The sequence below is a fragment of the Acomys minous genome, assembly GCF_964271855.1.
Source record: "Acomys minous genome assembly, chromosome: 5".
NCBI lineage: Eukaryota > Metazoa > Chordata > Mammalia > Rodentia > Muridae > Acomys > Acomys minous.
Window position 1 is genome coordinate 104,346,463 of NC_140494.1, and position 16,564 is coordinate 104,363,026.

At 49.8% G+C, this 16,564-nt stretch overlaps 1 pseudogene across 1 annotated transcript; it reads left to right on the forward strand.

Annotated features, from left to right (window-relative positions):
• The first annotated feature begins 15,910 nt into the window (after positions 1 to 15,910).
• Positions 15,911 to 16,112, forward strand: LOC311597771 (small ribosomal subunit protein eS28-like; annotated as a pseudogene). Its single transcript has one exon. The product of its transcript is annotated as a small ribosomal subunit protein eS28-like (transcript).
• The last annotated feature ends 452 nt before the right edge of the window (positions 16,113 to 16,564 follow it).

Below are 16,564 nucleotides of genomic sequence, written 5' to 3' on the forward strand. Positions count from 1 at the left end.
GGGAACAACCTTAAATAATACTAGAACACACACACACACATGCACGCACACACGCACACGCACGCACACATGCACACACACACACACACACACACTGAAATTACCAAATGAAAGAACAATATAAACACAGCCACAGAGCCGTGTTTGACTCAAACATTTTAAAAAGCCAGCAAAGGTGCTCTACCCACAATTAAACTTGTAGTCAGCCCGGCTAGAAAGGGACATGGCATGTACTCACTTAAAGTGGATATTAATCCAACATAGATGTCCTCTGAGAGGCTCCACCCAGCCAGCGGGGCATCGGGACAGATGCTGGGACTCGCTGCTGGACTCTGGGCTGAGAGTTTTAAGGAAGAGTCGGGGATGGAAGAACCAGAGGGGTCAGTAGCCCCAAGAGGAGACCGTCAAGGCCACCAGATCTGAACTCAGGGGGACCTGCACAAACTGTGGCACCAGCCAAGGACAGTACATGCACAGAACCTAGACCCTGTGTTCAGATCCAGCCAATGGACAGCTCGTTCTCCACAGTTGTGGGGGGAGCAGGGACTGCCTCTGACATGAACTCTGGTGCCCCCAATTTGATCACTTCCTCTTGGTGGGTTGGCCCTGTGGGCACACAAAGGAAAGGGATGCAGGCTGTCCGGAGGAGACCTGATAGGCTGTGGTCATATGGTGGGGGAGGAGGTCCCCTTCTGTCAGAGGTCTAGGAGAGCGGAAGAGGGTGGATGAGGGAGGGAGGGAGGGTGGGAATGGGAATTTACAAGTGAGGGGATAACAACAGGGATGTAATATGAACAAATTATAATAAATGAAAAAGAAAAGAAAAGGACATGGGGCCACTTAGGCCATCAACCCCTCCAATTTCACACAAGAGGAGCCTGCAGCCCGGAGACAGAGACTAACTTACCCAGGATCCTGTGATATACCAACAGCAGATACCTTGAACCCAAGGGTCCTGATGACTCCACAGTTATCATCCTCTGCTTTCCTGAGGTAGGGGTTTTTCAGGCTCAGGTCCCCTGCTCTGTCCCATCGTGAGTGCCACCTCTTTCATGAAGACCTGTAATAGACATTGGTCCATTTTTTTTTCCTCCAGGTCTCGTCCTGGTGGGGTTTCTTCTATGGGAGTGCATTTCCTGACTTGCCCCACAATACTGTAAGACTACACCCAAAGGCACCTACACATGGTGTACTGTTGTGTGTGTGTGTGTGTGTCATGTGCTGTTTTCCTTTGCCACAACTTTGTAATCATCCTCTTCTTCCAAGCTAAACCATAGCCCCCAACATGGCGTGCTGCTGCTCTGCTCTGCCTAGTTATCGCCTCTCCCTTCCCTGCACCGCCTTTTATATATTCTCAGAATATATAGTGTAGCCTGGGGGGGTTATAACCGCCCCCTTCATCAACAAACACATCTTTCTCAGGACTAAAGTGTGAAGGCTTTTAGGCTCCACTGGACTATTGCAGTCTTTTCCCTCTCTTCTCTCCTTCATTTATTTGAGAGAGAGAACGAGAGAGAGAGAGAGAGAGAGAGAGAGAGAGAGAGAGAGAGAGAGAGAGAGAGCACCTGTGGAGGCCAGAGGGATGACTTGTCGGTTCTCTCCTACAAATGTGGGATGTGGGATCTGGGGATCAAATTCAGGTGGTCAGGCTTGGTAGCAAGGGCTTTACCTGCTGAGCCATTTTGCTGGCTCCAAAAGCTGCTCTTTTTTTTTTTTTTTTTTTTTTTTTTTTTTTTTTTTGAGACAGGGTTTCTCTGTGTTAGCTTTGGCTGTCCTGGACTTGCTTTATAGACCAGGCTGGCCTGGAACTCGCAGAGATCTGCCTGCCTCTGCCTCTTGAGTGCCAGAAACTGCTCTTAAGGAAGAAGAAGGCCAGGATGAAGGGGTGGGTCTTTTTTTTTTTCTCTTTTTTTCTTTTTTTCTCGAGACTGGGTTTCCCTGCTACAGAGGCCTGGCTGTCCTGAACTCTCTGTAGACCAAGCTGTCCTCAAACTCACACAGAGATCTGCCCCCCTCTGCCTCCCAAGTGCTGGGATTAAAGGCGTGCACCACCACACCTGGCTTGGATTGCCTTTGTAGGACGTCTAGTGCTGTTCCCTTCAGGGGCACACTGCCTCCAGGCTTCCTGGGTCTAGAGGTGGCTAAGCACTGTTCACTCTTCTAACCCTGATGCATATGGTCTTGTTCCTCCAGCTCATCAACATACGCAAGCCAGCTCTTGCCACCATCAGCACACTGCTCAAAAAACCCCAAGCGTGGGACTCTCCTCCTAGGAATGGAAAGGGACTCTGAGAGACAAGCCAGTCACTCCCCGCTCTGCCACCCCACAGGGAATGCAAGAACAGAGGCCGTTGCATCTTCATCAAACAACCACTCAAGGGTTTCAGGAAATCACGTTTCCCCAGATGTGAGGGTGAATGCCTGCCCGTCACCCGAGCACTTGGGAGGGTGAGGCAGGAGGATTGTGAGCTTGAGGCTAAAATGCTTTAGATGGTGAGACTCACACAAAAAGATAAAGAGAAGAGAGGGCGGGTAGATCATGTTTCGAAGTAGGACGGTTTACTGTTTAGCATTAGAAGCTAACTCCTCACGCTGAGTCAAAATGTATCCTCTTGTGACATCCCCAGCAGTCCTAGCTGGGCTTCAGAAGGGACCCTGTGGCTTGCCTCCCAAGTGACCTCTGAGTACAGGCATCATGTGCCTGTGAGTCTCATGTGTCCCAGCCCACATCCTAATGTCAACTGTTTTTTTGAAGAACTGGTTTCTGAGTACCTTTTCAGCCTGTTCTTTGTCCTCTGGGTGATTTCCTGTCAATGGTTGGGAAAGGCTGACTAGGACGAGCTAAGGAAAAGTGAGTTTCCTTGCTCATGACTCTCAACAATTAGCATGCAATTCGCATGACCGTTCCTGTAGGCTCCTTCTCCTCTTGAGACAAGGCTTAATGGGTTTCACGTTGATGGTTCTAACCCACCATTACATTTTATGAAGGGAAGCTTGTCGCCTGTGGATGTGATGACAAGTAAAAAAGCCATCCTTAGGTGTAGCCAAGTCTTGCTAGGACAACTCTGGGCAGAACAGCCAAACCCAGCATCCTGCTTCATGGAAGTACCTCCGAGGCTGGGGAAGACGTGATGGAAATAGGTCCTAAACTGGACATTAGGAAGGTGTGTGATGGGGTGGGTGTGGCGATGAACAGAGGACTGCATAAAAGTCTGTGCAAAGAATCATGCCTTGTGTGGTGCACTGTAGGCACTCAGCATGGGGTGTGGTCACGGTGATGACAATGTGAGGAGATAAGAGTGTCTGGAATTGCTCTCCTTCATTTACTGTCCTTTTCCCATGCTGTGTTGTGGGCTCAGAGGGATGTCATGGAGGCTTGGAATTATTTTCTCTTCCTTTCTTCCTTCCTTCCTTTCCTTTTCTTTTTCAGTTTTTTTTTTTTTGTTTGTTTGGTTGGTTTTGGTTTTTCAAGACAGGGTTTCTCTGTGTAGCCTTGGCTGTTCTAGACTTGCTTTGTAGACCAGGCTGTCCTCGAACTGACAGTGATCCGCCTGCCTCTGCCTCCCGAGTGTTGGGATTTCAGGCGTGCGCCACCATGCCCGGCTCCTGTGGTTTTTATTTCAGTTTCTACCTCCGGGCTCTTGCTCTGGCTTCCTTGGATGATGGATTGTGACATGGAAGCAAAAGTCAAACAAACCCTTTCCTCCATTTTATCACAGCACCAGAGAAGCAAGCTAATATAGTAATAAAAATAAATAAGATATATGGGTAGATAAATAAAGCAATGAGGGCCTAAATCAGAGTGTGAAGGAGCATGTATCTATAATCTTAACGCAGAGAATAGAGTGTTGAGGCAGGAGGATTTCTGTGAGTTCAGGGCCATTCTGGGCCACCTGAATGTTCAGGGCAAGACACTGTCTCACAAGCCCAGACCCAAAACAAAAATAGAGGTGGAGTAGAAGGAGCTTTAGGCTACAGCGATGCCCTCTCCATGCATATGTCACACAGATGGGCCTCCTTTGCCACAAGCCTAAAGCAACGAAGTTCAGTGAGGATGAGCTGAAACCTCGGAAGCCAATGATCGCAGTCATTATAGTAACTGGGAGCTTTCTGATACGTCACTGTGGATCTTCAAACCCGTAGGACCACACCAGCTTCCCTTCCCCAAGACAAGAAGGCAATGCCTATGCTGTGGTCCTTGACTTAAAACACGCGAAGGCAGAGGTCTCACCTATGTTACAGTCAGCTGGATAAAACAGCCAAAATTATATCTCAATGTGCCGTCTGTGTGTGATTCCCAATTTCTACCCTGTGGACAGCTTTCCTAAGGCCGAATGATTATACCCTAGGCTTCTCACTGAAGTGGCCAGCGGTGCCTTTGCCAAAGTCAGATTTGTGTCTGGATTAGGGGTGCGTGGCTGCTTAAGGCCCAGCTCAGGTAGATTTTCCTCAGTAATTATGCTTTGCTGTTAATGGCTTATATTGCATATTCATTTGTCCCAGCCTCTAGAGATAATCACTTGTATGCACAGAAAAAAATTGAATTGTTCCACAGGGGCTCAGAGTGTCGCTGGAGCCACTGGGTCCCCTCTGCTTCAGCCTTTTATTAGCCTAGAGTGTTCTGTTTTCCTGGCTAGGGACCTCATGGGTCTTTTTCAATGGTGAACAATAAATAGCGAGGCACAGCTCATTAACCTCAGAAAAAGTAGGGTCCCTCTAAGTCCCAAAGGAAAACCTTAGCAGGATTTTCACAGCATTTACCAAGTTACAGTCCTACCTCCCCAGCCCATAATGTTCACTTTTCATATAAAACTGTTAAAACACCCGTGTAGAAGTTATTGGCGTGGTCCCTGGCCATATTTGGGGCCTGGGGGTGGTGGTGGAGAAACAATCCCTCCTCTTCCTCCTCCTCCTCCTCCTCATTCTTTTCTTCTTCTCGTGATTATGGTGAGAATGGTTTGGGAAGCCGGAGGCTGAAGGAGGCAGCTCCACAGGCATCAAGTCTGAGTCCTCACAAGGCCACACAATCAGAGACTCCTCTTTAAAGGATTTGTACTTTCCTGCCTATCTCAGGGGAAAGCTACGCCTATGCCCTCCAGGGGCAGTTTCTTAGCGCTGTGTTCCACACACGGAGCTAAATTCTTTACACTCTCGTTTCTTTTCATCCTCCGAACAGCTTTTAAGTATACTAATTATATCACTACATTACAGACGTGGAAACTGAGCTTCAGACAGCAGTAGGCAGCAGTATGAAAGCTAACAGCTCACTCAGGCACCAGGACCCAAAAGCACATTACAATCAACACAGGAAGTGGGTGGTAAAGGTTGTCATCGCTGGAAGCCAGCTCCCACGCCTGCAGCTCCTCTGCCTTTAGGTTACAGGTAGTAAGTAGTCCGCAGGGAGGAAACAGGTCCAGGTGTGTGTGTGTGTGTGTGTGTGTGTGTGTGTGTGTGTGTGTGCCCTCAGCCCAGGGCAGACAGGGTTAGAGAGGGAGTCAGATGCCTGGATTAGGGGTCCAATCTGGTAAATACCAAAATGAACCAGAGAAGAGACAGGGCAGCGTGTCTAACAGGGAGGGCAGGGCAGACCTGAGGACAACATTTGTACGTGTATCTGTACATGTGGTGAGAATATTTTCAATGGCACGGTGCCTAAGTGGCATGGCCGAGTGACTGATGGGAAGATATAACACCTAAAGGCCCAGACTCTGGCAATCTGTGTGGGCCTTCGAGTCATGTGCCTCACATGTGTCCTATGGAGCTGCTGTCCTGAGAGCAGCACCCTAGATCACATAGGACCTTTTCCCTCAGATACATCACTTGGTACCCTTGCTCTGACACAGCTAGTAAGCCAGACTGGAGCTCCCAGCCCATCTCCACAGGGAGGGCTCTCAGCCTGTCCATAGGAAGAGCACTAGTGCCAAGATCTTTCTAGAACAAGGATAGCACCTCCTACAACTAGCACAACCCACCAGTTCTTTCCTTAGAATGAGCTTCCCAGGGCCCAGTCTGGAACAGCTGAGATTTTTATCATCCTTCAAGGCTTTGGCTGCCTCCCATCTCCAAAACTTCTCTGGTCTATCTTAGTCTCTATTTTGTTGTTGCCTATGTATGTATGTATGTTTGTATGTATTTGTATGTATATATGTGGGCATGTGCATGCCATGTACATGTGTGGAGGTCAGAGGACAACTTGCAGGAGTCAATTCTCTCTTCCCACTGTAATGGGTCCTCAGGGCTGGCAGCAAGTGCCTGTACCTGTGACATCATCTCATTGACCTTGTTTTGTATTTTTTGTTTGTTTGACAAGATCTCACACTATTGCCTGTTGCCTGTTGCCTGGGCTGGTCTTGAACTCATGGCACTTCTCCTGCTTGGTAGTCTCTGCTACCAACATCATGTATCCTGTCATTTTGATTGTGACCCATAGTAAGAAATGTGTTTTATGCACGCTAGTTGGCATGCATACACTTATGTCCTTTTTTATTGTTTGTTTTTGAGACAGGGTTTCCCTGTGTAGCCCTGGATGTCCTGGACTTGCTTTGTAGACCAGGCTGGCCTCGAACTCACAGAGATCTGCCTGCCTCTGCCTCCCGAGTGCTGGGATTAAAGGTGTGCGCCACCACTGCCCGGCTCACTTATGTCTTAGTTAGGGTTGACACTGCTGTGATGAAACACCATGACCAATGGCAACTTGAGGAGGAAAGGGTTTGGTTGGATTACATATCTTGAGTTGTAGTCCACTGAGAGAAGCCAAGGCAGGAACTCAAACAGGCCAGGAACCTGGAGCCAGGAACTGATGAAGAGGCCATGAAGGAGTGCTGCTTACTGGCTTGATCCTCATGGCTTGCTCAGCCTGCTTTCCTATAGAACCCAGGCCCACTAGCCCAGAGCTGGGCCCCCTCCCCTCAGTCATTAAATAAAAAAATGGCCTCCAGGTCCTTGTACAACCCAATCTTGTGGTGATATTTCCTCAACTGAGGTTCCCTCTTCCCAAATGACTCTAGCTTGTGTCAAGTTGACATGAAACTATCCAGCACAATATATAACAAGCATTATAAATAATACTGAGTGCATGTTCATACTTCCTTCCTTCAGACTCCCCCACCACACTCTTTTGCTATTTATTTCTTTGTCTGTTTTGGGTTAGGATTTTACTACGTAACCCTGACAGGCCTGGATCTCACCTGTAGACAAGCTGGCTGCAGACTCACAGGATCCACCTGCCTCTGCCTCCCAAGTGGGAGAATTAAATGCGTGCGCCACCATAAACTATATTACTGTGTTTTAAATGATGGCCACTCAATCAAATTACTGTTATGGGTTCACACGTAAGACACTATCCTTGCGGTTCAAAAGGAGAAACATGAATTCTCTAGCTTTTGTTTATGGGAGACGATGACTAATATGGAGACTGCTACCTGGTCAAAGTGCTCCTAAGTGGGCCAGCTGCTTCACCACCTCCAAGACCCAGGGGGCGTCTCAGAAGAAAGGATGGAAAAGACTGGGAGCCGTGGGGATGGGGAGGGGGTGCCGTGTTCTGGACGTGGTGTGGCTGTGTCACTCTTGAACTCACTGTACTGCGTGAGGTTGGGCCCATCAACTTCCTGTCAGGTGTGAAGGAGGGGCTCCCGAAGCTATGGCTCTCTGAGGAGCTACAGGTGGTTGATTGTCGCTGGGGTGGTTATAGTCCTCAGTGCTGACTTAGCCACTGCCAGATAGATAGCCTTTGTTCACGTAAAGAACCCCTCATCCTGCTCATACCAGCAGCCCCAGTTAAACAAGCTCACACATGTGTGTATGTGCACTCACACACAGATACACACATGAACATAGGAAAGGGATTCCCTGGGATGAAGGCGCCTGGAGGGAGGGGAGAAAGCTCAGGAGGCTCCTGGGGGAAATAGGATCAAAGGAGGCTGTATGTGTCTTTTTTTAAACACAGGGTTTCTCTGTGTAGCCTTGACTATCCTGGACTCACTTTGTAGAGCAGGCTGGCCTGGAACTGACAGCCATCCACCTGCCTCTGCCTCCCGAGTGATGGGGTTAAAGGCGTGAACCACCACTGCCCTGCTCTGTATATGTGGAAAATAAAATTTAGAACTATACAGATGTACTCGGAAGGCAGAGGTAGGTAGATCTCTGTGAGTTCCAGGCCAGTGTGGTCTACATAGAGAGTCCCAGGACAACCAGGCTACATAAAGAGACTCTGTCTCAACAACAACAACAGCAGCAACAACAACAACAACAGATATGTGTGTACAACGTGTGAGCCTTAGTTTACTAGTTTATAAAGTATTTGAGTGATACATCTTAGTATTGTTTGTGTTAAATGATAATATCATGTGAGTCTTTTTTTTTTTCAAAATAGAAATCCTCCATAGATACAAATTACTTTACATGGTGGTAAGAGGGTGGGGGGTTCCACAAGGGAGCTTTAAAAGGGGGGTTAGGGGCTGGGCGTGGTGGCACATGCCTTTATTCCCAGCACTCTGGAGGCAGAGGCAGGCAGATCTCTGCGAGTTCGAAGCCAGCCTGGTCTACAAAGTGAGTCTAGGACAGCCAAAGCTACACAGAGAAACCCTGTCTTGGCGGGGGGAAGTGAGGGGGTGTTATTGTTTCAGGCATGGTGGTTCACACCTGTAATCCAGAACTAAGGCATCTGAGGCAGAAGGATTGCCATGAATACTAGGTCAGCCTGGGCTACAGAATGAGACTCATATTTGAACTTCTTTTTTTTTTTTTTTTTTTTTTTTTTTTTGAGGCAGGGTTTCTCTGTGTTAGCCTTGGCTGTCCTGGACTCACTTTGTAGACCAGGCTGGCCTAGAACTCACAGAGATCCACCTGCCTCTGCCTCCTGAGTGCTAGGATTAAAGGTGTGTACCACCACGCCTGGCTTTGAACATTTTTTTTAAAGAAAGAAAAGAAGGCTGGGAAAGGATGGGGTGGGGGGGAGGGTTATGCAGGACTCTGAACGAAGGCTGGGATGCAGCAGAGGGCTCCAGGGAGGAAGGGAGCACCAACTGGTCTGGGTTGGAGCCGAGGAAGGTACTGAAAGGACAAGGGGAGGAAGGTAGGATTGAGAGGGCCTGAGTGGACAGTGGGGAACAGAGCAGAGACTACACTACAGAACCTCACAGCGACACCGACATTCAGGGAGGTCTGTGCATCCTTTACCTCCAAGAGCCATTAATTGAACACTGGCTACACGCCGGATTCAACAGAGCACCCGGATCATGGTCTCCAGTGAGCGTGGCTGGCCGGCAGTTAGTTATTCCTTGGACCTTGCCATTCCAGGCACTAACGTAGGTACCGGGAAAGTAATGAGAAACACAACCACTCTTGGCGTAGCCTACGCCATGCTGAGGAGATGGGCATTAAACTGTGCACTTAGTGCTCATATAACTCCTAATGTAGTTGTAACAACCTACATGGTCTATGAAGAAAAAGGGTGGCATGCTAAGAGTGGCGACAACATGAACTCGATCCTCATAAACAGATAACTGGACCATGCTCCTCCCAGATTAATTTATGGATTGCACTCTTCCACACTCATTGCCCCACAAGAGTATGTCAGCCTTGCCGGGAAGTGGTGGGCACGCCTTTAATCCCAGCACTTGGGAGGCAGAGGCAGGTGGATCCCTGAGTGTTCGCGGCCAACCTGGTCTACAAAGCGAGTCCAGGACAGCCAAGGCTACACAGAGAAACCCTCTCTTGAAACCTCTGCACCCCCTAAAAAAAAAAAAAAAAAAGATTAAGTCAGCCTGTCGAGAGAGCCATTTGGGAGTTCCTAGCATGTTTTGTTTAGGAGGAAAGGCGGCCTCTGTAGACCCACTCTATTCAGCTACAGGGAATCTCAGCTGATTCTGAGGCGGGCCTCTGTGCTTACATGAACTGGGCAGCCGACCAACTGACTGGCACGTTTGAGAAGGTGTCCTACTGTGCAGTGGAGACTACAGTTCTGAAATCACATTTTGAGCCACTGTGCCTGGGTCCTGATGCTTCTAGAGTGACTTAAGTCAAGGATTCAAACTTTGGCTTTCCCATTTTCAGTCCTCAGAGACTTCTCACGAGCGAGAGGAGTTGTGGCTCGTGACAGGATGGTTAGAGGCTTAGGCCGCAGTTGGCCCAGAGTAGGGCAGGAGGGACAAGGTGACCTGGAAGCAAAGGCAGGAAATGGCAGAAAACAGCTTCCTGATGTGGTCGTCCTGCAGTGAAAGTGAACCCAGGCCCCAGGTGGAGGTGACAGGCCAGCGAAACTCCTCACCGCATTTCGGGACCCGTTGAGGAGGCCCACCTGCCCTATCAGCACCTTGATCATGGCTCATGAAAGAGAAGTTTCCAAATGACTCGGCCTTGCTGCCCCAGGAAGGAAGTGTTCTGGGCTGCAAGTGGGGGCCTAGGCGTGTGGGTCAGGCATTTGAAAGTGAGTAAGTGATGACACAGCACTGGGAGACAGGGCTGCTGACACAGTGAGATTGGCTCTGGAGACAGCAGAGACAGTGGGGCCATCTGGTCTTTCCTCACAGAGGGTCACAGTGGGAAATCCTGTCAACAGCTCCGATTAACAGTGACAGACATGGCCAACTCTGTGACGTGGCATTTTCGGTCTTCTGTACGCGGTCCAGATTTGCCACTTTTGTTTTTCAGGTAATAGATAGTGTCTCCTGTGTGTTTCCAAATTTATACCCTGCCATCCCTTCTAACAACCAGGACTCAAACAGCTTTCCCTCTCTGATGTCTGTATCCTTTCCTACCTCTGACCTCTGACCTTTGGTTATAGGCTTTCCTTTTGGAATCTGGGTAGCACATCTTCACTTCTCTGTATATCCAAAGCCTTAAACAACCTCAAAGTCACCGCAATGTCCCTTCCTCCACAGTCTCAAAAGTCAAGGAGGCTTCTGCCCACCTTGGCCTAGTTCTTTGCCAGTGTTTCCCACTTTCTATCTTATTTTCTTTTTCTTTTCTTTTCTGGTTTGTGTGTGTGTGTGTGTGTGTGTGTGTGTGTGTGAGACAGGGTTTCTCTGTGTAGTCCTGGCTGTCCTGGACTCACTTGTAGACCAGGCTGGCCTTGAACTCACAGAGATCCACCTGCCTCTGCCTCCCCCTGACCCTCATGCTGGGACTGAAGGCGTGCACCACCACTCCTAGCTCTTTACCTTGTTTTCTAGTTACCAAAGAGTCACACACTTTTACTGGGTTGTGAGAGGCTCTGATGGCAAAGCCATTTGTGATCTGTCCACTCCTTCTTGTCCCCAAAGTTTTACATTCTCCGGATGCTCAATGATCGCCTTAGACTAAGTGGAGAGAAATGAACTTGGTGTCCTGCAGACAAGCTCTGGTCAGCTGCAGACCAGATTCCTTGGGTTGGACGGGGGGTGGGGGTGGGGGTGGGGTGGGGTGGGGTGGGGTGAGGGGGGTGGGGGGGTGGGGGAGTGAGGGGGTGGGGTAAGGGGGGGGATGGCTGCTGGGAAATGCCTGAGGTTGGTGAGGAAGAAGCCTTGTCTGAGGCAGGCTGAGCTGGGAAGACATCAAAGTCTCAGAAATGGCCCCAGAGGCTACTGCACGGCTCCTCTGAGCTCCATGACTACTGGGCGGTGAGTGGTGGATGGCTGGGTGTGTGAGAGAAACGGCTTCAGTCTTGAGGAGCCAACCTCGCTCCAGGCTTTCCCCCTCTAGGCACAGGGGCTCTGTGAGGCTGATTGGCAGGCTGGGGGGGTGGGGGTGGGGTGGGCTCTGACAGCAGCTGTCTACAGTCCTCCTGGGCACAGGTCAAAGGGGAGAGGTGTTCTTCTTATCCCTGTCTTGAAAAACAACAAAAAGCAAAAAACAAAAACAAAAAACTCCAAACCAAAGAAAACAATCAAAAAACAAAAACAAAAAAATAACCAATGCTCTCAACCTCTGAACTGCCTTTCCACCCTGAGAAATCATGATTTTTAAAATGTATTTATTTATTATTTTAATTTTGAGATTTATTTTAATGATATTTCTATTAATAATGATTTTTATTATGTACGTATATGAGGTTTTCTGCCTGCATGTATACGCACTACCTCTGTGCCTGGTGCTCTGGGAGGTCAGAAGTCAGTGGTGCCCAGTTCCCTGGAATTGGAGTGACATGATGGTTGTAAGCTCTATGTGGGTGCTGGGAATTGAACCCAAGTCCTTTGGAAGAGCACCCAGTGCTTTAGTAGCAGGTTTTATTTATTATTATCATTTTTTTCTTTTGTTTTTTTTTAAGACAGTTTCTCTATACAGCTCTGGCTGTCCCGGACTTGCATTGTAGGCCAGGCTGGCCTAGAACTCACAGAGATCTATCTGCCTGCTATGCTGGGATTAAAGGCATGCACCACCATGCCTGGTGAGAAACTTGGTTTTAAGGAAAGTAATCTGTTAATATTGGTGGCAGGGCCGTGGTAGAAACCCTCTTCCTGCTTTTTCTTTTCTTCTTTTTTTCTTTTGTGCTGGCAGTTGATCCCAGGCCTTAAAAATGTTAAGCATGCTTTCCTTGTACCAGTGAGCTACAGCCCCAGCCCCAAGATAGCACTTTTTTTTTTTTTTGAGACAGGGTTTCTCTGTGTAGCCTTGGATGTCCTGGACTCGCTTTGTAGACCAGGCTGGCCTTGAATTCACAACAACCTGCCTACCTCTGCCTCCTGAGTGCTGGGATTACAAACGTTCACCATCACCACCCAGCTAAGCTTAATACCTCTGCTTTAAACTTCTCTCTCTGTCTCTCTGTCTGTCTCTCCGTCTCTGTCTCTTTCTGTCTCTCTGTCTCTCTGTGTCTCTGTGTCTCTATGTCTCTGTCTCTGTCTCTGTCTCTCTCTCTGTGCACTAGCACTGCCCAGCCAAGCTCTGCCTCTAAGATCACTCTGTGACCTGTAGAACATTTAAAACAGGGTGGAAGCCTCATGCCTGTCCCATTTACATCTAAGACTGGCCAGTTTTTATGCCTCAACTCTTGTTTCCTCCTCCCCCGAGCAGGGGATCTGTGGTTGGACTTGACCCCTGACTTCCAGAAGTTCAGACATTGGCCACAAACTCTCTAGCCATGGGTGACGTCTGAAGTTCTGATCCTCCTGCCTTCACCTTCCAAGTTTTGGATTATGGGCACGCAACACCACTACTGTGTCATGTGGTCCTGAGGACCGAACCCAGGGCCTTGCACACGCTAGGCAGGCATGCTGCTAACTGAGCCCCATCCCAGCTCCAGCCTATGCTAGGCAGGCATGCTGCTAACTGAGCCCCATCCCCAGCTCCAGCCTGTGCTAGGCAGGCATGCTGCTAACTGAGCCCCATCCCCAGCTCCAGCCTGTGCTAGGCAGGCATGCTGCTAACTGAGCCCCATCCCAGCTCCAGCCTGTGCTAGGCAGGCATACTGCTAACTGAGCCCCATCCCAGCTCCAGCCTGTGCTAGGCAGGCATGCTGCTAACTGAGCCCCATCCCAGCTCCAGCCTATGCTAGGCAGGCATACTGCTAACTGAGCCCCATCCCCAGCTCCAGCCTGTGCTAGGCAGGCATGCTGCTAACTGAGCCCCATCCCAGCTCCAGCCTATGCTAGGCAGGCATACTGCTAACTGAGCCCCATCCCAGCTCCAGCCTATGCTAGGCAGGCATGCTGCTAACTGAGCCCCATCCCAGCTCCAGCCTGTGCTAGGCAGGCATGCTGCTAACTGAGCCCCATCCCCAGCTCCAGCCTGTGCTAGGCAGGCATACTGCTAACTGAGCCCCATCCCCAGCTCCAGCCTATGCTAGGCAGGCATACTGCTAACTGAGCCCCATCCCCAGCTCCAGCCTGTGCTAGGCAGGCATGCTGCTAACTGAGCCCCATCCCCAGCTCCAGCCAGTGTTAGGCAGGCATGCTGCTAACTGAGCCCCATCCCCAGCTCCAGCCAGTGTTAGGCAGGCATGCTGCTAACTGAGCCCCATCCCCAGCTCCAGCTCATGCTAGGCAGGCATGCTGCTAACTGAGCCCCATCCCAGCTCCAGCCTGTGCTAGGCAGGCATGCTGCTAACTGAGCCCCATCCCAGCTCCAGCCCATACTAGGCAGGCATGCTGCTAACTGAGCCCCATCCCAGCTCCAGCCCATACTAGGCAGGCATACTGCTAACTGAGCCCCATCCCAGCTCCAGCTCATACTAGGCAGGCATGCTGCTAACTGAGCCCCATCCCAGCTCCAGCCCATGCTAGGCAGGCATGCTGCTAACTGAGCCCCATCCCAGCTCCAGCTCATGCTAGGCAGGCATGCTGCTAACTGAGCCCCATCCCAGCTCCAGCTCATACTAGGCAGGCATGCTGCTAACTGAGCCCCATCCCAGCTCCAGCTCATGCTAGGCAGGCATGCTGCTAACTGAGCCCCATCCCAGCTCCAGCTCATACTAGGCAGGCATGCTGCTAACTGAGCCCCATCCCAGCTCCAGCTCATACTAGGCAGGCATGCTGCTAACTGAGCCCCATCCCAGCTCCAGCCCATACTAGGCAGGCATGCTGCTAACTGAGCCCCATCCCCAGCTCCAGCTCATGCTTCTGCGTGGCCATCTGCCACTCCTTCCCTTCTAAACCCAGTTTCCTCTTCAGCAGAATAAGAGGATTGGGTGGGGACAGTGGTATCTAACCCTGGCTGTTCATCCAAGTCACCTACTAACGGGGTGACGATGACAACCCACAGTGACCACCACAGACCTACTAAACCAGACTCTGGAAGAACACAACATTAGGGGAATGGGATGCTTCCTAAGACCACTGCCCTCTCAGTTCCAACCTGCTGTGTTTCTGGGACCTTGTCTTTTTTATTTATTTATTTATTTCCAGACAGGGTTTCTCTGTGTAGGCCTGGCTGTCCTGGATTCGCTTTGTAGACCAGGCTAGCCTTGAACTTGCAGAGATCTGCCTGCCTCTGCCTCTGCATGTGCTGCAATAAATGGAACCTTGTCTTGACTACACTTTCCTGCTCTCTCTCTCTTGAGGCCTAGCACCAGGCAGGAGTCTCAGCAGAAGGTGGGCGACCTGAGTTCTGATTCGAGGCACACTGATAACTCAGCGTCAGCAAGCTACTTCCTCTCTGTGGACCTCCGTTTCCTTCTCTGTAAGACTTGGTAGTGGTCCAGACTCAGGCACCCGCCAATTATTCACTGGAAAGCTCTAGAATTCAATGGGTTTGTGGCTGAGCCAGGACCTTGGTAAGGGGTAAGGCTCTAGGGGCCATCGTGGGAGGGGGCAACTGATGCTGATCGCCTATTCTTGCCCGTATGGATGCCAGCAGGTCCTGCTTTGCACTAGCATGATATCTTTGTCGTCACAGTCTCTCCCCACCCCTGGCACCTGTGGCTGATCTCCACAACACACAAACCCCCGGGGCTCAGAAAGGGAACTGTATGCAAAACTGGCAGAATGAACTTCGGGAGGATTTCACAAACAAAAACATTACATTGAAAAACAGTTGTGAGATAATTAGAATAAAGTAATTTTAACTTTATTAAGTATAAGCTTTTATAGAGCATCCCACTAGTTCTAAACCATGAGACTAAACCAGCTAGCTTGCTGTCCTAAGTTCACCCAAGATGAGCCACTGAGGATCTAGAGGCCACCAGAGCTCCACACCTGGTCCCATCTTGGCTATTGAATGAATCCCTTACAGATTGATTCCCCAGACAGGTGGTGCACAAGGCTGGGATCCATGAGCTCAGTGCCAGCTTGGGCTACATAGTAAGAGCCTGCCTCAAAAGAACAAAGAACAGCAGGGAGGCAGTGGGGCACACCTTTGATCCCAGCACTCAGGAGGCAGAGGCAGGATCTGTGTGAGCTCAAGGCTAGCCGAGTCTACAAAGGGAGCCCAGGATAGCCAGGGCTACACAGAGAATCCCAAGAAGACAAAAGAGCCTCTCCACCAGATGGCCACCATCATGGACACGAGCAGCGTGCAGCCCATCAAGCTGGCTAGGGTAACCAAAGGGGATTGGTTTGCAGGGACAATGCACGCAGATGCATGTGGAATTTATGGATGACACCAGGCACTCTATCATCCAAAATGGCAAAGGCCCTGTTCAAGAGGGTGATGTTCTCACCCTGTTGGAGTCAGAAAGAGAGGCTCAGAGGTTGTGCTGATCCTGGTGCAGGGTCCTGGATACCCACCACCCTAACCCATGGGATGACCTGCAATTGTTAAGCATTTGTAGTATTAAAAAAAGAAAGAAAAAAAGAAAGAAAGAAAAGAAAAAAGTCACAGAGAAGCCAGGCGCGGTGGCACACACCTTTAATCCCAGCACTCAGGAGGCAGAGGCAGGTGGGTTGCTGTGAGTTTGAGGTCAGCCTGGTCTACAAAGTGAAACTAGGACAGCCAAGGCTACACAGAGAAACCCTGTCTCGAAAAACCAAAAAGAAAAGAAAAGAATAGCAGCAATAAAAACTAAGAGAGAGAGAGAGAGAGAGAGAGAGAGAGAGAGAGAGAGAGAGAGAGAGAAATCCCCAGATGCCTGCATGCACTTTGTAGTTTAAAAGCACCAAATTAAACTGATGTGGTTTAGAAGGCCTTTGGCAGGAAAACATGTGAGATCCTC